At 44.5% G+C, this 24563-nt stretch overlaps 4 non-coding genes across 4 annotated transcripts; 2 read left to right on the forward strand and 2 right to left on the reverse strand.

The window, feature by feature from the left end:
- Nucleotides 1-9339: 9339 nt before the first annotated feature.
- Nucleotides 9340-9411, forward strand: trnah-gug (transfer RNA histidin (anticodon GUG)). Its single transcript has one exon. It is a non-coding gene; the product is annotated as a tRNA-His (tRNA).
- A 1961-nt stretch (nucleotides 9412-11372) lies between these two features.
- Nucleotides 11373-11484, reverse strand: LOC125990720 (U5 spliceosomal RNA). The gene has a single exon (XR_007489048.1). It is a non-coding gene; the product is annotated as a U5 spliceosomal RNA (small nuclear RNA).
- A 964-nt stretch (nucleotides 11485-12448) lies between these two features.
- Nucleotides 12449-12558, reverse strand: LOC125990718 (U5 spliceosomal RNA). Its single transcript, XR_007489046.1, has one exon. It is a non-coding gene; the product is annotated as a U5 spliceosomal RNA (small nuclear RNA).
- Nucleotides 12559-20800: 8242 nt separating this feature from the next.
- trnat-agu (transfer RNA threonine (anticodon AGU)) lies at nucleotides 20801-20873 on the forward strand. The gene has a single exon. It is a non-coding gene; the product is annotated as a tRNA-Thr (tRNA).
- Nucleotides 20874-24563: the final 3690 nt, after the last annotated feature.

Consider the following 24563-nt stretch of genomic DNA (forward strand, 5'->3'; position numbering starts at 1 on the left):
GCTGTGTCCGGGATCCGCCCTTCTGCGCAGGAGAAAACGCTAAGCCAAGAAAGACCTACAGTCTCCGAGATTGATTTCAGATAAATGTTGTCAACCCAACAGTCTGGTTTGGATCGGCCTACAAACAAGACAAGCACAGACTGCAACGGACAATAAGGACTGCAGAAAAGATAATTGGAATCAACCTCCCATCTATCCGAGACTTGTACCTGTCCAGGACCAGGAAACGTGCAAGTAACATCTCAACAGACCCTTCGCACCCAGGTTGCAGCCTGTTTGAACTACTCCCCTCCGGATGCCGTTATAGAGCTCTGTACACTAAAACCAGCAGACACAGAGACAGCTTCTTCCCCCAGGCTGTCGCTCTGATGAACTCACACCACTCTTAGAGTCTCAGAGTCATTACTGTGCAATAACATCCCGCTTTCCACACCTTTTTGTCTACACTGTTTGTACTATGTGTCCTCTCTGCATCCATTGCAGCCTGGTCATCCTAGAAGAGGGACCCTCCCATCTGTGGTCTCTTCTCAAGGTTTCTCATTTCCCCTAGCTGGAGTTTTGAGTTTTTCCTTGCCCTCTTGGGAGTTTAAGATCAGTTTAGGATCAGGGGATGTTTGAGAATATCTTTCATTTTTCACATGTCCTGAGTGTTGTTGTTAGTCACCTAATTGTTGAACAGAGGCTGTGATTTACCGAAGTCAAATTCCTTGTTTGGCACGCTCAAACATGGCGAATAAAAAACTCTTGAATCTTGAATCTTGAAGAAGAAATTGATACCACTAAAAGGCCAAACACGGGGGGAGGACATCTGCGAGGCTGTGCTGCAGTGTTTAAATGACAGCGATACACACTGGCCATCTGATTTCAGACCCTACAGACGGCACACCAAGTTTGAGAGGGTCGCAAAAGTTTGTGACCTTACGACAGAAAGCATTGGATCGAAATTTGTTTGCATTCCATTGCATAGTGCACCAAGAGGCGCTGTGTGCGTAAACATTCCCACCAGATTGTATGGAGGTAATGAACCTTGTCATCCAAATTGTGAAGAAAACAATCGCAAAAGCATTAAACCACCACCAGTTCCGTGAATTGCTAGATGAAGTTGAGAGCGAATATGCCGATCTCCTGCTGCTCAACAAAGTCTGCTGGGTATCCAGAGGCAACGTCTTGCGTCGCTTTGTTGCTTTGTATTTGTAGCCTACTTAATAATTTTAATAGTAGGCATACAGGTCATGTATTGACAGTCTATATTGCCTTATAAAAAGTTTTTAGATTTTTGCCGCTCTAGACAGGTATGTTTTTTTTTGGGGGGGTGGGTCAACATGGCTTTTTGAACATTTTGGGTTGCCGACCACTGGCCTAACACGTGAACGATCCCCAGTTTGAGACTGGGTGGAAAAAGCTTCTTCTACTATTTCTTGTCATTGTTGGTTCCTATGCAAAGTCCATGACACATTAAAACGATTTTGCGCTGCAATTATGTTGTGGTACCTGATTTGAGACTGGGTGAAAATTGGCTTCTTTCACTAATTCAGATGGAACCATGCTGAGTCTGATACATTCCATTTGGTAGTTCTTAGCCGTGTCTAAATTCAAAGTCAAAAGTCAAAGTCTGCTTTATTGTCAATTTCTTCACATGTCAAGACACACAAAGAGATCGAAATTACGTTCCCACTATCCCACGGTGACAAGACATAGTACACAATATACATACAAGTAAACAATGAATAAATAAGAGTGATGATGTCATGCTGTCATGTGTCGTCCTGGTCACTTCCTGTTTTATTGTGTAATTTTCCTCTCGTTCCAGTCGGTGTGTCCTTCCCCTGTGCGTCCGGTCACGTGACTCCCTGATTCCAAGTGTGTGCACCTGCGCCAATGACCAACTGTCTTCACTTGTGTTCCCCTCCTGTGTCCATATAACCCGCGCCTTTCCCTGTGTCCAGTGCCAGTGCGTCTTGCCTTGCTCAGAACACTAGCGATCACGAAACCCTCGAGTTCCACGTAGAAGCCTTCTTTGAACGACTTTGATCACCTATGTTAACTTGGTTACATAGTTATCTTCGTTACAGTCTTTCCCTCGGTTCGAGGCGCTTTGATTTCCCCTTTTTCTCTCTCGGTTCGAGGCGCCTTAGTTTCCCCCTTTTTTCCCTCATATTGAGGCGCTTTTTGTTACTACTGCCATTGGAGAAAATAAACACATCTTTGGACTTTGGAAACTCTGCATTCGAGTCCTCTCCCTGCTCCGCGCCTGACAGATGAATAAATAATAAATAAGCAAATAATACAATAAATACGAGGAGCAAAATTGGAGCAAGTGTGCATACAGCAGACAGTCAGAATATAGCGCAAAAATACAGGACGCTACGCAGAAGGGGGGAGAGAGTTCAGGATCCTAACGGCCTGAAGTATGAAGCTGTTGGTGAGTCTGGTGGTGCGGGAGCGCAGGCTCCTGTACCTCTTCCCAGAGGGCAGAAGATCAAACAATGAGTGAACGGGGTGACTCACACCACTCACAATCGTGGTTGCCTTGCGGGTGAGATGGGAGGTGTAAATGTCCTTCAGGGAGGGGAATGAAGCACCATTAATCTTACCAGCCGTGTTCACTATGCGCTGCAGGGCCTTCATGTTGTATTCAGTGTAGCTACCACCCGAAACATCACGTGTCACACAAATGCAGCCTGTAAATGATGCGCATGTGACATTGGCCTGTCGAAAATGGCAGAGAACGGGAGACAGCTGTGTTTCAAAGTAGGCCTCATTCGATAGTTGAATCCGAGACCTCTCCTACCCTAAGCGAGAATCATGCCCCTCGACCAACGAGCCCTGTATCAAATTAGCTGACGCCGTTACATTCCGATTGGTAGCGAATATGACATTGACCTGAGGACTGCATTTCGGTGATTAACGAATTTTGATAAATATCATGGCGTGGGTTTTCTCCGGGCACTCCGGTTTCCTCCCACATTCCAAAAACATGCTTGGTAGGCCGATTGAAGACTCCAAATTGTCCCTAGGTGTGAGTGTGAGTGCGATTGGTTGTCTGTCTCTGTGTGCCCTGCGATTGGCTGGCAACCAGTTCAGGGTGTCCCCCGCCTACTGCCTGATGACGGCTGGGATAGGCTCCAGCACGCCCGCGACCCCCGTGGGGACTAAGCGGTTCAGAAAATGGATGGATGGATCATGGCCAGTTTGCGCGTATTCTTTCAGGGTCATAATTGTATGTCTACCGCTGCCTCGTGGCAGCCAGGCCTAAAAAAAGATGAAATAAAGTGGATATTAAAACATAGGTGGACGTAATGTCTGGAAGCTTGTGTTTAACAGAAGACTGTTTGGCAACAATGAACAATGGACAAATTCAGCAAGGTAATTTAATTAGGCCGTGACCCAGATTTGTTCCGGGGATGCTGCGGCCACAACGCTACACGATCATGCAATAGCATACAATGAGTTTAGGGTCTTTTTTTAGGATCTGCAGCCAGGACACCCAGGCATACAATGAAAGAATGTTGATGTTAAAATGTTGGTGGAACTATCAGACTTCCAAAGACTTGAGATGAGACAACATTGGAAAAACTTGACAGTGTCCTTAAGTCACTTCAATGCATAAGTTTCAAGTGCACATAGCTAATGTTGACCAAAATGTGCCATATAAGGTAGCGAGGAATTGAAACTAGAATCTTCTGTTCCGTAGTCAGATGCATTATCCATTGTGTCCATTGCCCAGGAATAGGTTGTACCTTCCAAGCTTGTGTGTAATACTTTTGCAAACATGATTCAACCGGAGTTGCTGGGGCCGCAACGCAGAGTACTTATCACTATACGATCATGGCTTATATGTGGAAGCATAAAATGAGTTCAAAACCTTTAGGATCTTCAACCAGGACACCTAGGCAGACCATGAAAGAATGTTGATGTCAAAATGTTGGTGGAATTATCCAACTGCGCAGATCCGATAATCCCAAAGATTTGGGGTGAGACAACATTGAAAAAACGTTTTTCTTTGTTGACAGTGTCACTTCTTTTGTGGCTTACCTCTTCATCATTTCACATCTAAAGTATCGTATCATATTACCTTGCGGGTTATACCACACCGTACATACCATATCATGTCGCCCATACAACTCATGCATGAGATGCAGTGGCTGAGATATTCAGGCGATGTGTTGCTACCCGATTGTGGTCTCCACTCATCATTTCATATCACATCCTCGCCGGATTTTCAATATCTTCACATCGAAAGTATCTTGGCACAACGTACATAATGTGATGTGTCAACACAAATTGTCCAAGAAGAGGCGGCCGAGAGTTTAAGGTGATGGATTGATAATCCGCTGTGCTCTGCACGCATGGATTCCCATCCTCGTCGAAGGGTGGTTTTGAATCTGGAATCTGGCTTGTATTTGACTCTACATAGTAATATTTATATGCTCTTTGGCGGCTTGGTGGTACACTGGTTAGCACGTCCACTTCACAGTTAGGAAAGTGCGGGTTTGATTCCACCAACAGCTGTTGCATGTTGTTGATGATGTCTATTGCTGGGTCAGGAAAACTAAGATGTGGAGTAACGGTTTGTTCTTTATTGGCAAGATCTTGGAATTGTTTAATGGCGGTCAATGCACACGGCACTTCAGCAGATGTAACAACATCCCCCATCTCCAGGTCAAGCTATTATACTGTCCGGAAAAGGCGGGAAAGCGTCACCTGACTATTTTGTATCTATGTTTATGAGAGTCACTGTCCTGTGTGTGTGTGTGTGTGTGTGTGTGTGTGTGTGTGTGCGCGCGTGTGTGTAAGTGTGAGTACGTGTGTGTGTGTCTATTCCATGGTGTAATGGTTAGCACTCTGGACTCTGAATCCAGTGATCCGAGTTTTAAGTTTCAGTGGTACCTCAAATAATTGGTCAAATAGTATTTGATAAAGTAATCACATGTTCTCCGAGTTACAATGTCAACTGGTGGAACTTACTTTAGATCTTGGATGGTTCGAAAGCTAATGCTCTTCTAGATTACCGTATAATGTTGGCATGGTGTGATTGTGAGCACTCTGAATCTAGCAATACAAGCTCAGGTCTTGGTGGAACTTACAATTTGTAGTCATTTGTCTGGAACAAAAATTTGGAAATTCCAATCCAGTACATTGTGTACAGCACTATGAGTGTGTAATCACTGCTTCCACTAATTTTGTCAGTTTAGTAAAATGAGCGCCTTAGAGAGTGCATTGTGCTTAGAAAAATGATGCCCCTCCTTCTGTCACTGCCAGGGTTCCATAGTGTAATGGTAAGTACTCTGGACACTGAATCCAGCATTCTGAGTTCAAGTCTTGGTGGGACCTCAAATATATTGTCATATAGCTGGGTAGAAATTGTGAAATGGTTGCTTGTGTGCTGCCCCATGAAAGCCTATGCTTCTATACACCTGAGGGTTCCTTGAACACTCAACTCTGAAACCAGTGATCCCAGCTCAAGTCTCGGTTGGACCTCAACCCTTTGGTCATACACGGTCATATGCAAAAGTTTCATTCGTATGCAAAATCAATTTCAAGATTTTCCTTTATAAATCATTGGCTGTTCAGATCAGCAATATCAGTTAAATATATCATATAACGGACAGAGACAAAGATATTTGAAAAGTGAAATGAAGTTCATGGGAGTTACAGATTTGTCAAGAAGAATGGTCCAATATACCTTCAACCAGAATCCACACTCACATTAGAAGCAGCTATAGAAGCTTTAGGAAGTATCTAGAGCAGTGTTTCTTAACCTTGTTGGCGGTACCAAACCCCAGCAGTTTCATATGCGCATTCACCAAACCCCTCTTTAGTGATTTTTTTTTTTTTTTTCAAGACAGAGATGTTTTTACTGGTGCACAAAATGAGCCGTGCATAAACATCACCTTGTTCAAAGAATAAAACAAACACAATGCATGAATTCACAACAAATGACATACCAGCAAATCAGTGTGACTTCTGCTTTTGCCTTTGCGAGACCAGTTCAGATATGTGGATATATAAATCAAGTGTGTTCGGACCTCTGCAGTGGAGGCTCTGTCGAACCCCTGAAAACCACTCACCGAACCCCCAGGGTTTGACCGAACCCAGGTTAAGAACCACTGGTCTAGAGGCTGTTATTTCTGCAAAAGGAGGATCTACTAAATTTATGTACCTGCCTACCTTTGTTGAAATAATGATTGCACACTGTCTGCAAATCCAATAAACTTCTTTTCACTTCTCAAATATCACTGTCGCCATCCACCGTGTATGGATTCGGGCTAGCCCCCAAGATTAAATTGGGCTAGTTGATCAACAGCAATGTTTTAAAGAAGGGTTCGTCTGGGAGTTGAACCCAGGACCTCCCACACCCAAAGCGAGAATCATACCCTTAGACCAACGAACAAGAATGAGGGCTTGCGGACCATGTTACATTCCGTGTAACGTTGGCCTGTCAAACTCTCCACATAATGATAGACAACAGTGTTTGCAAGAGGAGCTTGTCCGGGAGCTAAACCCAGGCAATCATGCACCCAAAGCAAGAATCATGCAAGAATCATTCCCCTGTACCAATGAGCCCCATAGTCGACCAGCTGACCCCGTTACATTCCGATTGGTAGCCCATGTGACATGGACCTGAAGACTGAATGTCAGTGATTAATGGAATAAATGGAATCTGGTTGGCCTAATGCTCCTAATTCCCTAACTTCAAGCCCTAACGCTAACTCTAAAACCCTAATAATAACCAAACCCTAATAATTAACCCCTAACCTGCTAACTCGCTAACGGTAACCCCCTCACATTTAACCCTAACCTTCAATGCTCCCCCTAAAGGTAGTGCCCTCTAAACTTGAAGGCAGGCATATATGAACCAGACCAGCAGATTGTCCCATTTCAGTACTGTTTTAGAAACCTTTACAGATGGTTAAAATCCACATAATAGGTATATGCGCATGTGTTCCGTGAGCGTTCTCCTTTCTGTCCCCTCCCTTTCCTTTCTTCCGCCAAGCAGTGCATCTTGCCCCAACACAGGGCATGTTCCTCGTTAGTATCGTGAATAGTATCTCTGCTTGTTGCGTGAAAGACCGGGGTTCGCTTTTCAACCCAAGTGCGTTAACCTATGTTTGCAGCAGAGTTATTATATAGCTGCATTGGTTGTGCGTGCGTCTGAACTTGAGTGACCTGTAAGTTTTTCAAATTGAACTGAAACTTTCATCTGTAGCCACCTTCTACTAAATCAGTGGTCCCCAACCTCTTTTGTGCCACGGACCGGTTACGTGTCAGAAATATTTTCGTGGACCGGCCTTTATATAAATAAATAACACATTTATACACCGTATGTTTCGGACTATAAGTCGAGGTTTTTTTTCATACTTTGGGTGGGAGGGCGACTTTTACTCAGGAGCGACTTATATGTGAATTTTTTCACAAATTTTTACTTTATCATTAACACTTTACTTATTTACTAGTATAGTTGATCACTTCACATGTTATTTTCACTTTTTAACCGCATGAGGGGGCACTATGGCTGTGGAATAATTGGAGCCTCACTGACAATGAGTTCCATTTACTGACTTCCGAAGTCGGGAGATTTAGTGATTTGGAGTTATACAGATTATTCGATAAACTTGTTATTTATTTTATAGTTATTTGATATGTAGTTTATTTAGAGTAGCAACGTGTATGTTGTTAGACTTCAGTAGTTTCCGATTTTTTAGGGAGGCCGTGAAGGCAGCAGGGCGTGGGGGGGGGCGGAAAGAGCGATCCTGGGCGCTTGCGTGTGTTGGCTCACATGTTGAGCTCTTGATTTGTGAAATAAAGAGCTGGCCTGTTACCAAACCCACGTCTTGCCTGGTACTTCTGTAACGCTACGATATAGTTATATATGTAGATCTGTGGAATAATTGGAGCCGCCAACTGAAAATGAGGCTGACATCAGCGCCGCACGTAGGTCCGGAATCGACAGCTGTTTATTTTGGGGTTTTTTTTACACATAGGATGAATATTCCGGTGGATTTAATGATTTGGAGTGACACGGATGGTTTGTTAAAATTGATGTTTATATTACATTTATTTGATATATCTAGTCTGACGTCCGTGGCACACGTATTCTTTCCGGCGTCAATTTTTTTTTCTTTTTTTTTTTTCTCAAGTGACACGGAAGACGAAGATTCTGATGGATTTATTGATTTGGAGTGACATGCATGGTTCGATAAAATAGTTGTTTATATTTTTGTTATTTCATACATAGTTTATATATTGTTATATGGGCCTGTAGCAAAATTTGAACTGCAACGCGCCGCTGACATCGGACTTGTTGACTTGACTTAAATCACTGACATTCAGTCTTCAGGTCCATGTCACATGGGCTACCAATCGGAATATAATGGGGTCAGCTGGTCTAGTATGGGGCTCATTGGTGCAGGGGAATGATTCTTGCCTAGGGTTCTTTGATTACCCGGGTAAAACTCCCGGACGGGCTCTTCTTTGAAACACTGTTGTCTATCGTTGTGTGGAGTGTTTGACAGGCCAATGTTACACAGAATGTAACATGGTCTGCAAGCTTTCTTTGAGGCTCGTTGGTCTAGGGCATGGGTGTCAAACTCATTTTTGTCGCGGGCCACATTGTAGTCAAAGTTTCCCTCGACGGGCCATTATGACTGTCAACCCAAATAAATAAACGCCTCATATTATATACAGTATAAGCTACAAAACAAACTGACAAATAATTGCTTTTTCAAATCAGACTCGTGGAAACTTTTCACATATTTCAAAAATAATTTTAAGAAGATTCTTAAAAGTTCCGACAATTTGCAATGTTAGTATGACATAGATTTAATGCGCAATTTGTCGTTGCGGGCCACAGAAAATGATACGGTGGGCCATAACTGGCCCCCGGGCCTCGAGTTTGACACCAGTGGTCTAGGGGTATGAATCTTGCTTTGGGTGTGAGAGGTCTGGGGTTTAACTCCCAGATGATCCCTTCGTTAAAACATTGCTGTTGATCAACTAGCCCCATTTCATCTGAGGTGCATGTCACATGGGCTGTCAATTGAAACGAAACGGGTTGTGTTCATTTACCTTGGGTCTCTTGAATCTGTTGTTTCGATTCCCATCACTTGAATCTGCCGTCATGTGTCATCCATTGCGCCACTCACCCTACAAGACTGTATCGACTGTAAACTTGTGTGGAAAACTGTCATTGTCCAAAGGAAGGCTGTTTAGCAACAGTGACCAGCAGACAAATTCAACAAGGTCATTTGATTATACCATAACCCGGATTCGAATCGAACATTAACCACTACACGATCATGGCCTGTATGCAGTAGCGTTAATAAGATGCACATGTTGGCCATGATCGTATAGTGGTTAGTACTCTGCGTTGTGGCCGCAGCAACCCCGGTTCGAATCCGGGTCATGGCACACTCCAATTACTGTGTGGAATTTGTCCCTTTCTTAATATTGCTAAACAGCCATCTTTTGGACAATGACGATTTTCCACACGTTTGCGGTCGATAGCCTTAACTTGTAGGGCGAGTGGCGCAATGGATAAAGCATCATGGCGTATTCAAATAATGTCACCCATTTTTTATTTTATTTTTTCATTTTTGCAAAAGCTTACAAGCCACATATTCCCGTGGGGCTCGTGGAGCAATGGATAACGAACGCATCTGTCTACAGATCAGAAGATTCCAGGACTCCTGGCCAGCTCACATGCCATTTTGTGGTCAACATTAGCTATGTGTAATTTCTGTGAACTATTGGGTTGAAGTAACTCACAGACACTGTCAACCAATAGTCTTTCCAATTTTGTCTCATCTCGAGACTTAGGGATCATCGGATCTGCGTAGTTATTGGATAGTTCCACCAACATTTTAACATCAACAATCTTTCATGGTCTGCTTGAGTGTCGTGGCTGAAGATCCTAGAGAAAAGACCCTAAACATGCAACTGCATGTTGGCCATAATATAGCATTGAGGCGGCTGCAACCCCAGTTTGAATCTGGTTAATAGCCGAATGAACTTGTTGCAGTTATTTTTTATTCACCCTCAACAGTCTTACGTTGGACCATGACAAATTTACATACACGCAAGCTTACAGAAAATGACAACTTCCCGTGGGGCTAGTGGCTCGTTCCTTGCTCTGAACGGACAGCCAAAACGATTCCTAACACTTACTAATCAAGTCCTAACCAATTCCTGTGTGTGTATGGGGGAGGGGGGGGGGGGGGGGGGCAAAGGAACCAATCAGATGGCCCGAATCCATGCATGGCCGATGACGGCAGTGATCAACACAGTGATATTTGAGAATTGAAATGAAGTTTATAGGATTTGCAGACAGTGGACAATCATTATTTAAACAAAAGTAGGCAGGCGCATACATTTGGAAACCCCAACAGAAAAATGACATCAATATTTAGTAGTTCCTCCTTTTGCAGAAATAACAGCCTCTGAACCAGTGGTTCTTAACCTGGATTCGGTCAAACTCTAGGGGTTCGGTGAGTCGGTCTCAGGGGTTTAGCAGAGCCTCCCTCCACTGCGGAGGTCCGAACACACATGATTTATAAATTCGTGATAACGCATATCTGAACTGGTCTCGCAAAGGCAACAGCAGAAGTACTACTGATTTGCTGGTATATCATTTGTCGTGAATTCATGCATTGTGTTGGTTTTATTCTTTCAACAAGGTGGTGTCCATGCACTTCTGCATAAGTTCCGCTCTAGTCTTCTGGCCCAACTCTTTCGTACATATGATGACCATGGAAAGTTCTTTGCGAATGATCAATCTTTGCCTTTCATGTTCATCGGGACTACCCTTTTAATAGGTACCTACACTGTGTATTTGGATAGAGACTGCTGAAAGGGGACACATATATGCGTCGTGAACTACATGCATTACTGCGGGTGAAGAAGAGTGAACAAATAAGTCAGCAGACAAGCTTGCCGATTTATTAGTGCCCAGAAGAGCAGCACTCTGTTCCGTACTGTAACCTGCTAGGTTTGTTCCCGGTTCTTTATCTTTAATGCTCGATATGCTAACAGCAATTACCAAGAGGCAGCCTTCACAGTTTAACTCTTTAATGTATGCCAGAATGATCGATGCACAGCTGTGGAGCCCTTTCTGCCAGATGCGAAAGAAGGTCCCTCTCTCAGCGCCAAGGTTCCTGCTCTTATACTACTCTGGGCCGCCTTCCTGCAAGGAGGCGACTCTGCCTAATCTGTATGATAACGTGTGACCTTGTCGTCTTAACTGAGAGCGAATTCTACATATGTGCAAAGGGTGTCATAGAGAAGAGAAAGCTAATAAAGCAAGAGAAGGGTTGCAGCGATATAACGGCATAGCTCAAGCTACCCAGCTAAACACATGTGCCAAAGAGGCCTATTCTAACAAACCGTTGGTGAGAATGGCTAGAGATAGACTCTTATTGTTCCTCCCCACGGAAATCTTTAGTAAAAGGCGAACGATTTATTCGATCTGAAGAGAAAAAAGAATGAGCTGATAATCTGGGTGAAAACGGGCCACCCCACTGCTGGTCTCACCAAATTCACAGGGGGTCTCACACTCAAATTGCAGCAACCATTCCTTCTAATACAAACAATAGACGTTCATAGATTTACTATACTTAGAAGGCCTCAACCTAAATAGAAGGTTTAAACGAACGAGTATTTTGTGTTCATTAATGTCTTTTTTACTTAAAACATTGTTGGCGCACAGGATTGTAGGTACCTGATCGAACACATTCTTTCAAACAGCGATTGGGCGTCTATTTTGAGTATTGAAGGTAAAAACAGTTGTATGTCTTGGTACGTGTACTTTTGATATCAGAGAATGGGAAATGATCCCATCTCTGTGTTTTATTTGAAAACATGTGATTTCATAACGACACAAATCGGGAAAGAAAATACGATCGTAATTTCTCAAATGATTTCTCAAATTTCAGAAGTGCTCTATATCTCTCGTGTCGCAAATAATTGAGGCTTTTGTCGTTGCAGTGGAGGTGAATTTGGAGTGTAATTCACCTCCACTGCGACGGTGGCGTTCGAGATTTGACATTTGAATATAAATCTGTCCGTTACATTCCGATTGGTAGCGAATATGACATGGACCTGAGGACTGCATTTTAGTGATGAACGAATTCTGAGCGACTTCTACATATGTGCAAAGGGTGTCATAGAGAAGAGAAAGCTAATAAAGCAAGAGAAGGGTTGCAGCGATATAACGGCATAGCTCAAGCTACCCAGCTAATCACATGTGCCAAAGAGGCCTATTCTAACAAACCGTTGCTGAGAATGGGTAGACGGGGAAGCCTGTAAGTGAGTCCGTCACTCGCATACTCCATCGCTTCTCGGCCTTTTGGCTAAAATCAAGTGTAGTCTCGGTTCTTGGGTTTGAGGGATTAAGAGAGCTGATCATAGAAGAGAGAATTTTAACCATAAAAGTGGTGCCAAAGAGGCCTATTCTAACAAACCGTTGGTGAGAATGGGTAGAGATAGACTCTTATTGTTCCTCCCCACGGAAATCTTTAGTAAAAGGCGAAAGATTTATTCCATCTGAAAAGAAAGAGAGATCTGATAATCTGGGTCAAAACGGGCCACGTCACTGCTGGTCTCACCAAATTCACAGGCGGTCTCACACTCAAATTGTAGCAACCAGTCCTTCTAATACAAACAATAGACGTTGATAGATTTACTATACTTACAAGGACTCAACCTAAATAGAAGGTTTAAACAAGTATTTTGTTTTCATTAATGTCTTTTTTACTTTAAACATCTTTGGCGCACAGGATTGTAGGTACCTGATCAAACCTTCTTTCAAACAGCGTCACCTATCGATTGGGCGTCTATTATGAGTATTGAAGGTAAAAACAGTTGTATGTCTTGGTACGTGTACTTTTGGTATGAGAGAATGGGAAATGATCCCATCTCTGTGTTTTATTTGAAAACGTGTGATTTCATAACTTTATTCAAATTAGGGAACAAAATACGATCGTAATTTCTCAAATGATTTCTCAAATTTCAGAAGTGCTCTATATCTCTCGTGTCGCAAATAATTGAGGCTTTTCTCGTTGCTGGCATGGTTTGGAGTGTAATTTACCTCCACTGTGATGGTGGCGTTCGATATTTGACATTTGAATATAAATCTGTCAATTTACTTTAGAAAGTAAATGTTGTTTTCTAGAAATCTATACTGAGATGTATGAGGAACAACAATCGGGCGTATTCTTAAAAAGACAGACCTACAGCCGACAAAAAGGTTTTGATACGTTCATATCATATGACGAGTCAGGAACGTGGTAATTCCATATTATTTTGCAGTGACTAATTTGGTTAATACAGTTTAGCAAGCAAATGCACAGTTCCATAGTACAGTTAATAACATGCTCAAAAGCATTCAGTGTGTCACAGCACCGCAGACCTAAACTCCATGTACGTACGACTGCGTGTGATTTTTGTTTTAATCAAAAAGACCAGGGGAGAGCGCGAACGCAGTCCACGACTGTTGTGTTTATACGGAGTAGAGATGAACGCGAATGCAACTTCTTTATTCAGCAACTTTTTATTTTCTCCCCACTCATGTCTTACATAGCAGTACAATGCCCCTGGCGCACCACAGAGCCCCCAACTGTCAACATTATTTGAGACCTCCAATAACAAACTATATAATATTATAGTTTCAACATACGATAATACCACATCTCCCTTTTTCCAGGGATCATAGGGTAGACTGCCTTTGTCTCGTCAGACCTTAGAGCAGTGGTTCTTAACCTGGGTTCGATCGAACCCTAGGGGTTAGGTGAGTCGGCTTCAGGGGTTCGGCAGAGCTGGTATGTCATTGCCCCGCCCCCGCCCCGCGACCCCCCCCCCCCCCCCCCCCGCCCACGGATGGCTGAACACACCTGAATATCGTGTAAATTCGTGATAACGCATATCTGAACTGTTCTTGCAAAGGCAACAGCAGAAGTCACACTGATTTGCTGGTATGTCATCCCCCCCTATATAGAGGGGTTCGGTGAATGTGCACATGAAACTGATGGGGTTCGTTTAACTCGCCCCCCAAAGAGGGGTTTGTTGAATGCACATATGGACCTGATGGGGTTCGGTACCTCCAAAAAGGTTAAGAACCACTGCCTTAGAGGATTATTCTGCCTCTTGTGTAGAAAGGTCTGTTCCTAACTTTTGCCAAGGTCTTTCAGGGCACCCTGATGGCACGAGTGCCTCTTTTGGGTTGTGTCGCTCTTGTATGCATGTCCTGCAGTTCAGTACCATTTTGTTCACTTGCTGGCTGAGTCCCGGCCACCACACAGATTGACGTGCACGTGATTTACATTCCAGGACACCTAAGTGTCCTTCGTGTAATTTGAACAGCACGTCGTTCCTCATTGCGGAAGGTATTACCAGTCGTGTGTCCTTTAGCATCTTTCACTGTTAATGTGGCTCGCTCCGGCCAGTCATTTTGTAGCGCTGGTTCCTGTTTTGCATGTGCTGGCCATCCTTCCATGCACATGGTCATGACACGCGAGCAGACACTGTCGGCTTTCAACTGCTCTTTCAGGTTTTCTGTATATGATGAGCTGACAGGTAGACTCTCAGTGACACAGTCCACAAATATGTTTGTGCTCTCCATCAGCTCCTGGTCATCAGTGGACATGCGTCATTTTACAGGTTGCACGTGAAAGTGTGTCTGCTGTCCAAAGCGACTTTCCTGGTACGTGCACGATGGAGTATGAGTAGCGCATCACCCTCATCCTGAAACCCTGGATTCTCTGTGGCAAAAGATCCAGTGCTTGGGCTCCAAGCAGGATGAGAAGGGGTTTATGGTCGGTCTCCAGGCAAAACTCCTTTCCAATGAGGAAATCCCGAAACCGTTCACAGGCCCATGTGAGGCCCATGTGAGGCCCAGAGCTTCCTTCTCCACCTGTGTGTATCGTTGCTCAGTTGGAGTGAGTGACCGTGATGCGTAAGACACAGGCTTCCATCCTTCCCCTCATTTCTGAAGAATTACGCCCCCCAACCCATATGATGATGCATCAGCAGATACTTTGGTGTCTCTGCCCGGGTCATACATAGCCAGCACCGGAGGAGAGGACAGAGCTTTCTTTAGGTCTTCAAATGCTGCTTTTGTCCTTTTGGGGCACGACCACCATGCCGGCACACCAATCAGTTGGCTCCTTCACCCGACTAATGACGCCCAGAGCTTCCATGCGCTGGAGCTCTCTCTTGACTTCACCCACCAGTGGTAGTGGAATCCTCCTGGTTTTTTTTACTGAATATGGCACGGCACCTGGCTTGACCTTTATGGTGTATGTTTGTTGTAGCTAACCCAGACCGCTGCGCAACTTGGGGTAACTTGCCTTGAAAGTCTCCATGTCTATGCTGTCGACTCGGATAAGCAAGCCAAGAAATGTGCTCTGGTTTTGATCAATATATCAGTGTTTTTTTTTTCATTTGCCGTTCTCATCCCTGATGTTTAGATCTGCTTCAAAATGAGGCTTGTCATCTTTCTGTGGCAACTGTGATTTTTTTCTGTGGCTCATCACCTGACACCTACCCACAGTTTGCGGTGTATTTGTCTCCCTAGACTCAATATATATATTTGTGTGTGTATATATAAACAGTGATCTCCAAGAACCACCATCATGTGTTTTTTTTTTTAACAACGATTACTTCTAGAACATTCCTTGAAAATAATACGTCCTCATCAGTGAGTTGTTTTAGAACAGGCCTGTCGGCTACTCATGTGGTAGTTGGGGGCTGCCTTTTGCCGATGGGCACAACTGTAGTGAATGCAAACTTCCTGTGTTGCAGAGAAGAACCAGCGGACACACATAGTCATTGCTTTTCTTTTTGTACCTTTAATCAGAAATCTGCTATTGGCTGTAATGAAGATTTGGCACACAAAACGTACCTATATTCCTGGACTTGGACTCTGACTCGGGGACTCGGACTCGGTCGGACTCTGTCATTTTTGCCGGACTCGGACTCAGACTCGGTGCTGATTTTGACCGAGTCCACCGAGTCCGACAATAAAAAAATCACGTTCAATTTTATTTTCATCATGCTGCTCAGAATGCGAGTAGGAATACTGTCCACAGCCCTGCTTACGATCAATGCGGCCACGTTGAGTTGCACTTAGGCTAATGTTTACATTATGTACCAATGTCAAGGACGATTATGTCACCCAGCTTATATCATTGATGTGTTTCGATAGTTGTGGGGTCGTCACTAATTATTTGTGTTTAGATAAATGTCTGAGCTATAATGGTGTAATTAATGATTAAAAAATATTATCTTACATGTCCCGTGTTTCAGAATGGTTATTTAATTGGGCAAGAGTGTTTTCAAGCGTTTTGCCTCATGCCAATGGCACTCAGGGCTAAGGGTGGGCTTCAATGACCATTTTTGTAAAGCCACGCATTTAATACCATGTCAAATAATATATTAGAGTGTAGGTTATGTTCCAATGTATCCACTTCTATCGGTTAAATTGTCAACCGTACATTTATGACTATGCCTCGAGTGATCTACGTTATGAACTAGCACAACTCCGGTGGGGCAGGGAAAATGTTATCGATCCGACGTCCGATTGGAACGTCGCCTCACTTTTACGTCCGCCCTCTCAGCAAGGGATCCTATATAAGCCGAACCAGCCAGTGTGAAAGCAGTTGCGTTCGTTCTGATAGATTTTGATCTAAATTAGCCTTGACTAAAGACGAAGCAGTCACATGAATTAACGGAAAAAATTGACAGCCGGACTGGGACCCGGACTCGGACTCGGTGGTCAAGAGGCCGGACTCGGTGCAAAAATCCGACCGAGTCCACAGCCCTGGCTCAAACCTCATTGAATAAAGTACATAAGCAGACAAGTATATTCACATATTAAATAAATAAAAGAAACATTTTAAACATATAATTATACCTACACACCAAATCAATAAAGAAGACATAACTAGACATTTTTGATAAGTGGTAATGAGAAAGGTTTTTATAACTTTATGATCTGATATATATATTTCTGAGCACTTTGAAATAACAAATGTTTTTTGATATATTGCCTGAATAGCTTAATGACCCTTAAGGAACTGTTCAATGCATGCCTGATGATTTTCTAAATCACGGACACTGCCAAAGTCGTCTAAAAATGTTCAGTACTTGATTGTATCTTATGTTTTGACTAATTCTAGACACCAGTTTTCGATTACTACTGAACGTTCTGGACAGAGGGAAATATTTTGCCTAACAAAGAAAAGATATGGTTGAAAGCATGATTAAACTAAGAATATGATGACGTAAGAAAGTACATGGAGATCAAAAGAACAAACAAACAAAAACATGGTAAGTGGTGAGTACAAACTTTGCATGGTCAGGGAACATTAATAAATAGGTAGATGATGTCACAGCCAAAAGCTCACATAATTCCGTACAAAATGACAAAATTGAAAGAATGATGAATGGATGAGGTGGAACAGTATATGTGCAAGAATGTTTACAGGAAGGTCACTTGGAGATAAAACCAGCAGGTGCCAGAGGGAGACAGCCAAGCCAAAGACGATCGTCAAGGCTGAAAGACGGAAAGGACAACAACAGCCCCCACAAATCGAATCTCCCATAATCAGCACCCAACCCCACGGAACCAGCTCTCACCGAACCAGCACCCACTCCCATGGAATCAAACTCTCCTGTGAACTTGCCCCACCCCAAAGACTCATCACCCATCAAACTCGGCCCACACTGGCCGACTGAATATAAGCTGACCAAAGAACCTTGAAGGTGGCCTTTTCTGAATGGAGACTTTGCGCTCTTGAAAGGCCCAGCGCTGTATTGTACTTTCCTGAAGACAGAGCTTTCTGAACAAGAATTGTGATTGAACTCAACCAACCTGTGTAAGTCTAATTTCTGCTTCAGTGTCTTAGCATTTTCCTAAATCTGAAGAAATCAAACGAGCACACAGTGAGTAAATTGGATAACTGGTGATTGGCAATGACTTTTGCCGTGAGGCGCAGATAGTGCGCTCCCTAAATTGTGGACAAAATCCAACAGGTGCATGAACTCAATCTGTTCTTCAACAGATTTGATTCCGCCTCCCCCCCACCCCTTCACCTCGCTCCGCATCTTTTTCTACCACCTTCGACACTCCAGCCCCCCCGCCAGCTCACCAACCCCCTCCCCCGGAGTCACTCTTCTGTCTCCTGTCTCCACTCCATCACCCCGGTCTTCCGACATCCCCCTCTTCTTTACAGATCTTCAGGTTCACTTCAGAAAGATCAAAGCAGGGAAGACCCCGGGCCCAGACGGCATCTGGCCGAGACTGCTCAGGGATTGTGCGGACCAGCTGAGTGGTGTGGTCAGGTACCTGTTCAACCTAAGCCTGAGCCTGAACAAGGTCCCAGTACTGTGGAAGACCTCCTGCGTGGTCCCTGTACCAAAGGTGCCATGCCCCAAGGAGCCTAACCACTTCAGGCCTATTGCCTTGACTTCCCACCTGATGAAGACTATGAAGAGGATCATCCTGGGTCACCTGCGTTCACTAGTGGGAGCGCAGCTGGACCCCCTGCAGTTTGCTTACCTGCCTGGTGTTGGGGTGGACAATGCATTGATTTATTTACTGCACAGAACACTGCTTCACCTGGAGGACAACAGGAGCACTGGGAAGATCATGTTCTTTGTTTTCTTCAGCGCTTTTAACACCATCCAGCCGTCACTGCTTAGGGTGAAGATGGAGAAGGCGGGTGTGGACCAGTGCCTGACTGCATGGACAACGGACTTCCTCACCGACCGGCCGCAGTTTGTGAGGTTACATCGCAGTGAGTCCGACGTGGTGCACTGCAGCACTGGTGTCCCCCAGGGTAGGGTGCTCCTTTCCTTTTCACCCTGTTCACGTCAGACTTTACCCACGACACCGCACACTGCCAAATCCAGAAGTTCTCCGACGACATGGCCATTGTTTGAAATGTCGCAGAGGGGAACGATCTGGAATATAGGTTGGTCATCAAGGACTTTGTCAGCTGGTGTGAGCTCAACCAGCATCAGGTGAACAACACCAGCAAGACGAAGGGGTTGATTGTGAGCTTCGGGAGGACAGCACCCATCTTCACTCCAATGAACATCCAGGGATCGGACAGTGAGGTAGTGGAGAACTACAAATTCCTGGGTGTTCGCCTTAACAACAAACTGGACTGGACAGGACTGATCACACCCATATCCTGTACAAAAAGGGCCAGAGTCGCCTCCATCTGCTGAGGAGACTGAGGTCCTTCGGTGTGTGCAGGGCTCTCCTCCGGACCTTCTATGACTCTATGGTGGCCTCGGCCATCATCTACGCTGTGGTCTGCTGGGGTGGGGGCAGTAGTGACCGGGACAGGGGGGGACTGAATAAGATGCTCAGAAGAGCGAGCTCTGTTCTGGGCTGTCCCCTGGACTCCATTGAGGTTGTGGGTGAGAGGAGGACGTTGATTAAGCTTAAATCCATCATGGACAACACCTCTCACCACCTCCATGAGAGTGTGCGGTTCCTGAGCAGCTCCTTTAGCGGCAGACTTTTGCACCCTCGGTGTAGGAAGGAACGGTTCCTCAGGTCCTTCATTCCCTCTGCTGTCAGACTTTACAACATGCATGCCGCCTGATAAAATGAATGTGTTTCGTCTCTACTAGCAGCACTTGTGTTTATCCTTGTCTGTTATTTACCCTTTTTTGTAATTCTGGCACTTGTTTTATTCTTGCACTCGTATTATTATTGCACTGATATGCGCTGCTGTGACAAGTGAATTTCCCTGCTGTGGGATGAATAAAGTTCAATCAATCAGTCAAGAGTTGGTTCAGACTGAAGTCAAGTTTTTGATTTCAAAGCATGACACGTTAAATTGACTATGAAAGGGATCGTCTGATCCGAAGTCAGGTGCCTTATCCATTAGGCCACATCGCCATGTGAAATACTCCATGTTTTCAGTGTGGCCTTGATAAGACTGTTTAACGGTTCCCAACAAGCAAGGATGCCCAATGTGGGAACCGAACCCACGGCCCTGAGTTTAAGAGTCGCATGTTCTCCCCACTGAGCTAACCAGGCTTTTCGACCTTGGAATTGTTTCATTTTTTCATTTTTTTTGAATGGGTTAGGGGAAATAGAGAAATGTTTTAAGTGTGGCCTCTGAAACACATCTATTGATAAGACTAAAGAATCAAAGGTTCCCGACAAGTGTGGGCTGCCCAATATGGGGATAGAACCCACAACCCTGAGATTAAGACTTGCATGCTCTACCACCTGAGCTAACCAGGCTTCTCCTAATAAGAACTGTTTCATTCTTTCACTTTTTTTAATGGGTTTGGTTCATGAAAACCAGAAGCCACGTTTTAAATCTGGCCTCTGAAACACATTCGTTGATAAGACTAAACATTTAAAGGTTCCCAACAAGTGGCAGCTGTCCAATGTTGTCTCTAGTTGGAAACCCCAGCCCGAGTTGGAAACCCTAATTGGAAACCCTTGCCCCAGTTGGAATTCCTAGTTTGAAACCCTACCCGGAGTTGGAACCCTAGTTGGAAACCCTAGCCCTAGTTGGAAATGCTGGCTCTAGTGTGCAATAGAGAAAGCATTTTTTCTTTTGGTTTTTGTCACTTTGTTGCACTGAAAATGGAGATTGGGGGGGAGTCAGCACAACAAAAAAGAAATCAGAAACCAAAACCTTTCTGACAGTATAGAAAAGAATAATAAATAATACATAGAATAAGGTTTACTGTCTGTGAAGTTGAGTTTAATTGAAATGGCCAGTGGTTGAATCAATTTTACAGTAAAATAGCTCTGTAAAACCAACTATTCATGGCCTCGGTAGCGCAGGCGGTAGCGCGTCAGTCTAGTAAACTGAAAGTCGTGAGTTCAACCCTCACACGGGGCTATGTCTTATTTAGTCCTAACCCTAACTCGAGCCCTTGTTGGAAACCCTAGCCCCAGTTGGAAACCCAACTTTGAGAATGGTCAGACAGAAGTACCTTTTTCTTTTGATGAAGTTCAGTTTGATGGAAATGGCCGGTGGTTGAATCAATTTTACAGTAAAATAGAATTTTAAGACAGGTGCCACAAATTCTCGTTGGCGCAGGCGGTAGCGCGTCAGTGTCGTAATCTGAAAGTCGAGAGTTTGATCCTCACACGGTGCATGATTTATATATATTCCAACCCTAAATCTAGCCCTACCTGTAAACCCTAGTCCTAGTTGGAAATCCTAGCCCTAGCCTAGTTAAGTTTGATCAAAATGGGCGGTGGTTGAATCAATTTTACAGTAAAAAACAATTGCACAAATTGCAAATGCATAGCCTCGTTCGCGGAAGTGGTAGTGTGTCAGTCTCATAATCTGGAGGTCGTAAATTCGACCCTCACACAGGGCACACTTTTATATAGTCCTAACTCTAGCCCGAATTGGAAACCCTCATCCTCGTTGGAAGCCCCAGTTGGAAACCCTGGCCACAATTTGAAACCTTAGTTGGCTTCCCTAACCCGAGTTGGAAACCCTAGTTTCAGAATGCTCAGACTAAAAGTCACTTTATCTTTCTGTGAAGTTCAGTTTGATTGAAATGGCCGGTGGTTGGATCAATTTTACAGTAAAAAAGAATTGTAAAACTGTAAATGCACAGCCTCATTAATGCAGGTGCTAGCATGCCAGTCTCACAATCTAAAGGTCAAGAGTTCGGTCCTCAGGTGGGGCAGACTTTTTATATACCTAGTCCAAACTAGCCCTAACCCTAACTCTAGCCCTAGTTGGAAACCCTAGTCCTAGTTGGAAACCTTAGTTGAAAACCCTATTTTCAGTAGGGAGCAGGTTGCTCAGACTAAAATAACTTTTTCTTCTTTTAAGGGGTAGGGCAGCAAAGTAAGCAGGGATTGTGAATATCAGCAAGCACAGGTTGCTCAACTGGAGTCAAGAGAAACAAATTAAAAATTGTACATCAGATGAAAAATGTGCCTCTTTCTTTTGGCTTTTGTCACTGACATTTGGGGTCACCACAACAAAGATCAAAACAGCACAAAAACAGTTTACCTATATTTTGTCACGTCTCGCCCCCAACTACACTATGTGTCTGTCTTGGTTTCTGTCTGTGTGCTCGCCCCTCCCCTCCTGTGTGCCCATGATCAGTGTGATTGTTCCCACCTGCCTCTCGTTACCTGTCGTGTATAAAAGTCCTGTCTGCCCCTCTCTCCCTGTCGGATCATTGGTTTTGGTTTTGGTTGCTGTCGTTCGGTGTTGGCGTGCTGTCTTGGTGCCGTCGTGTCCTGCTGTCTTCTTGTTTCACGTCCTGGTCAGTCAAGTTATTGTTTAGGTCATGTCAGTTTACCGAGTCTGTATTTTGAGTTGCTTCGGTGGACCCTGGTCCGGGCTGCACTTGGTCGTCCTGCTCCATGCTCCACACCCGACCGTGACATATTTTCCTCTTTCAATTTGATGATACACTAGACATGAATACCTGTTTAGATTTGAAATCTTATCCATTAGGCCAGATAGCCATACAGGAAATTCTGACAAGTGATAGCAGTGCAATGATTTTTGAGCATATACAGTAAATCTACAGCCTAGATTCAAGTGGAGTTAACTGACTGGATCAGAAGATTAAGGGGTTCAAGTCCCTTCGTTGTCAATTTAATGAATGTCAAGAGGAAAGTAGTGGATAATGTGTCTAACATTAAATAATAGTTTTTATTTTGTTTCTGCATTACCCAATACATCTCCTTCACATTGTGACACATTCTCCCATTATCTGTCTGTGTTAGGTAGAGAAAAAGATTTTAAAGGAAAGGTAAGTATTGTTGTGTTGTGTTTTGTTGTATTGTGTGTTGTCATTACCGTATTTTCTGGACTATAAGTCACGTTTCTTTTCATAGTTTGGGTGGGGGGGCGACTTATACTGAGGAGCAACTTATACGTGATTTTTTGTCACAAATTTTCAAAATAAAAAAAAAAACGAAAAATGGATAAACGAACCGTGATGTAGCAAGGGATTACTGTAGTTTGAACTGCAAGTGACATCAGCGGCGCGGCGGTTGTTTACTTAAAGGACAAAGGATTCGATCACGGGATGACGAAGATGACGAAGGGCCCCATGTACTACCGGCATCTTTAGTGGCTTTGCTTGTAAGTGACACAGAGGACGGAGAGTTTTTTTTTCCCAATGATCATCACACACACATCTGGGTGTGGTGAGATTTGTCCTCTGCATTCAACCCATCCCCGTGTGATTTTGATCCATCCCCTGGGGGAGAGGGGAGCAGTGAGCAGCAGCGGTGCCGCGCTCGGGAATCATTTGGTGATCTAACACCCAATTCCACCCCTTAATGTTGAGTGCCAAGCAGGGAGGCAATTGGTCCCATTTTTATAGGTATGACCCGGCCGGGGTTTGAACCCACAACCTTCCAGTCTCAGGGCGGACACTCTACCACTAGTTTGAAGGATTTAATGATTTGGAGTGACACAGAAGGTTTGAAAAACTATTATATGTTTCACGCACACCCGGTCCTATTCTATGGAGCTCTCTTCGACCTCTGTGGCTGGAAGTGCCACCTCCAGGGATGGAAGTCCACGCTGCCACACGCCTGGAAGTCGATGCCGGTGCTTGGGGCTGTGTGGCGGTGAACTGTTTATGTTATTGTTATTTGATATATTTGTCATTTTCAAAACTTGTTCAGGAAAAAAAATATTATTCAGTGGTAATGTTGGACGTTTTCAATAAATACAAATTCATACAGTTTTAGGGTTCTCAGGTTAAAAAAGGCAATGCATGCACGGGGGCCCCCAGGGCTGCGTGCTTAGTCCATTGCTCTTCACCCTGCTGACGCATGACTGCACTGCGACCTACAGCGACAACCGCATAGTGAAGTTTGCTGACGACACGACTCTGGTGGGTCTCATCACGAAGGGCGACGAGACTCGGTACAGGTCGGAAGTTGACCTTCTGACCATGTGGTGCAGGGACAACAACCTCCTGCTGAACGTCAATAAGACCAAGGAAATCGTTGTTGACTTCCGGAAGGGTCACACAACACACCTGCCGCTGATCATCGACGGTGCTGTGGTGGAGTGGGTGAGCTGCACCAAGTTCCTGGGGGTGCACATCAGTGAGGACCTCTCCTGGTCCGCAAACACCTCGTCACTGGCAAAGAAAGCTCAGCGCCGCCTGTACTTCCTGCGGAAGCTCAGGCGTGCATGTGCTCCTCAGGCAGTCCTGTCTACATTCTACCGTGGCACCATTGAGAGCGTCCTCACCAGTTGCATCGCTGTCTGGGGTGGTAACTGCACTGAACAGAACTTGAAGGCCCTGCAGCGCATAGTGAATACGGCTGGTAAGATTATTGGTGCTTCGCTCCCCTCCCTGAAGGACATTTACACCTCCCATCTCGCCCGCAAGGCAACCTCGATTGCCAGAGATGTGAGTCACCCGGCTCACTCTTTGTTTGACCTTCTGCCCTCTGGGAAGAGGTATAGGAGCCTGCGCTCCCGCACCACCAGACTCGCCAACAGCTTCTTTCTCCAGGCTGTTAGGGCCCTGAACTCGCTACCCCCTTCTGCGTAGCGTGCGGCACTGTTGCGCTATTTTCTGGA

This window comes from Syngnathus scovelli, chromosome 20, assembly GCF_024217435.2.
Source record: "Syngnathus scovelli strain Florida chromosome 20, RoL_Ssco_1.2, whole genome shotgun sequence".
Taxonomy (NCBI): Eukaryota; Metazoa; Chordata; class Actinopteri; order Syngnathiformes; family Syngnathidae; genus Syngnathus; species Syngnathus scovelli.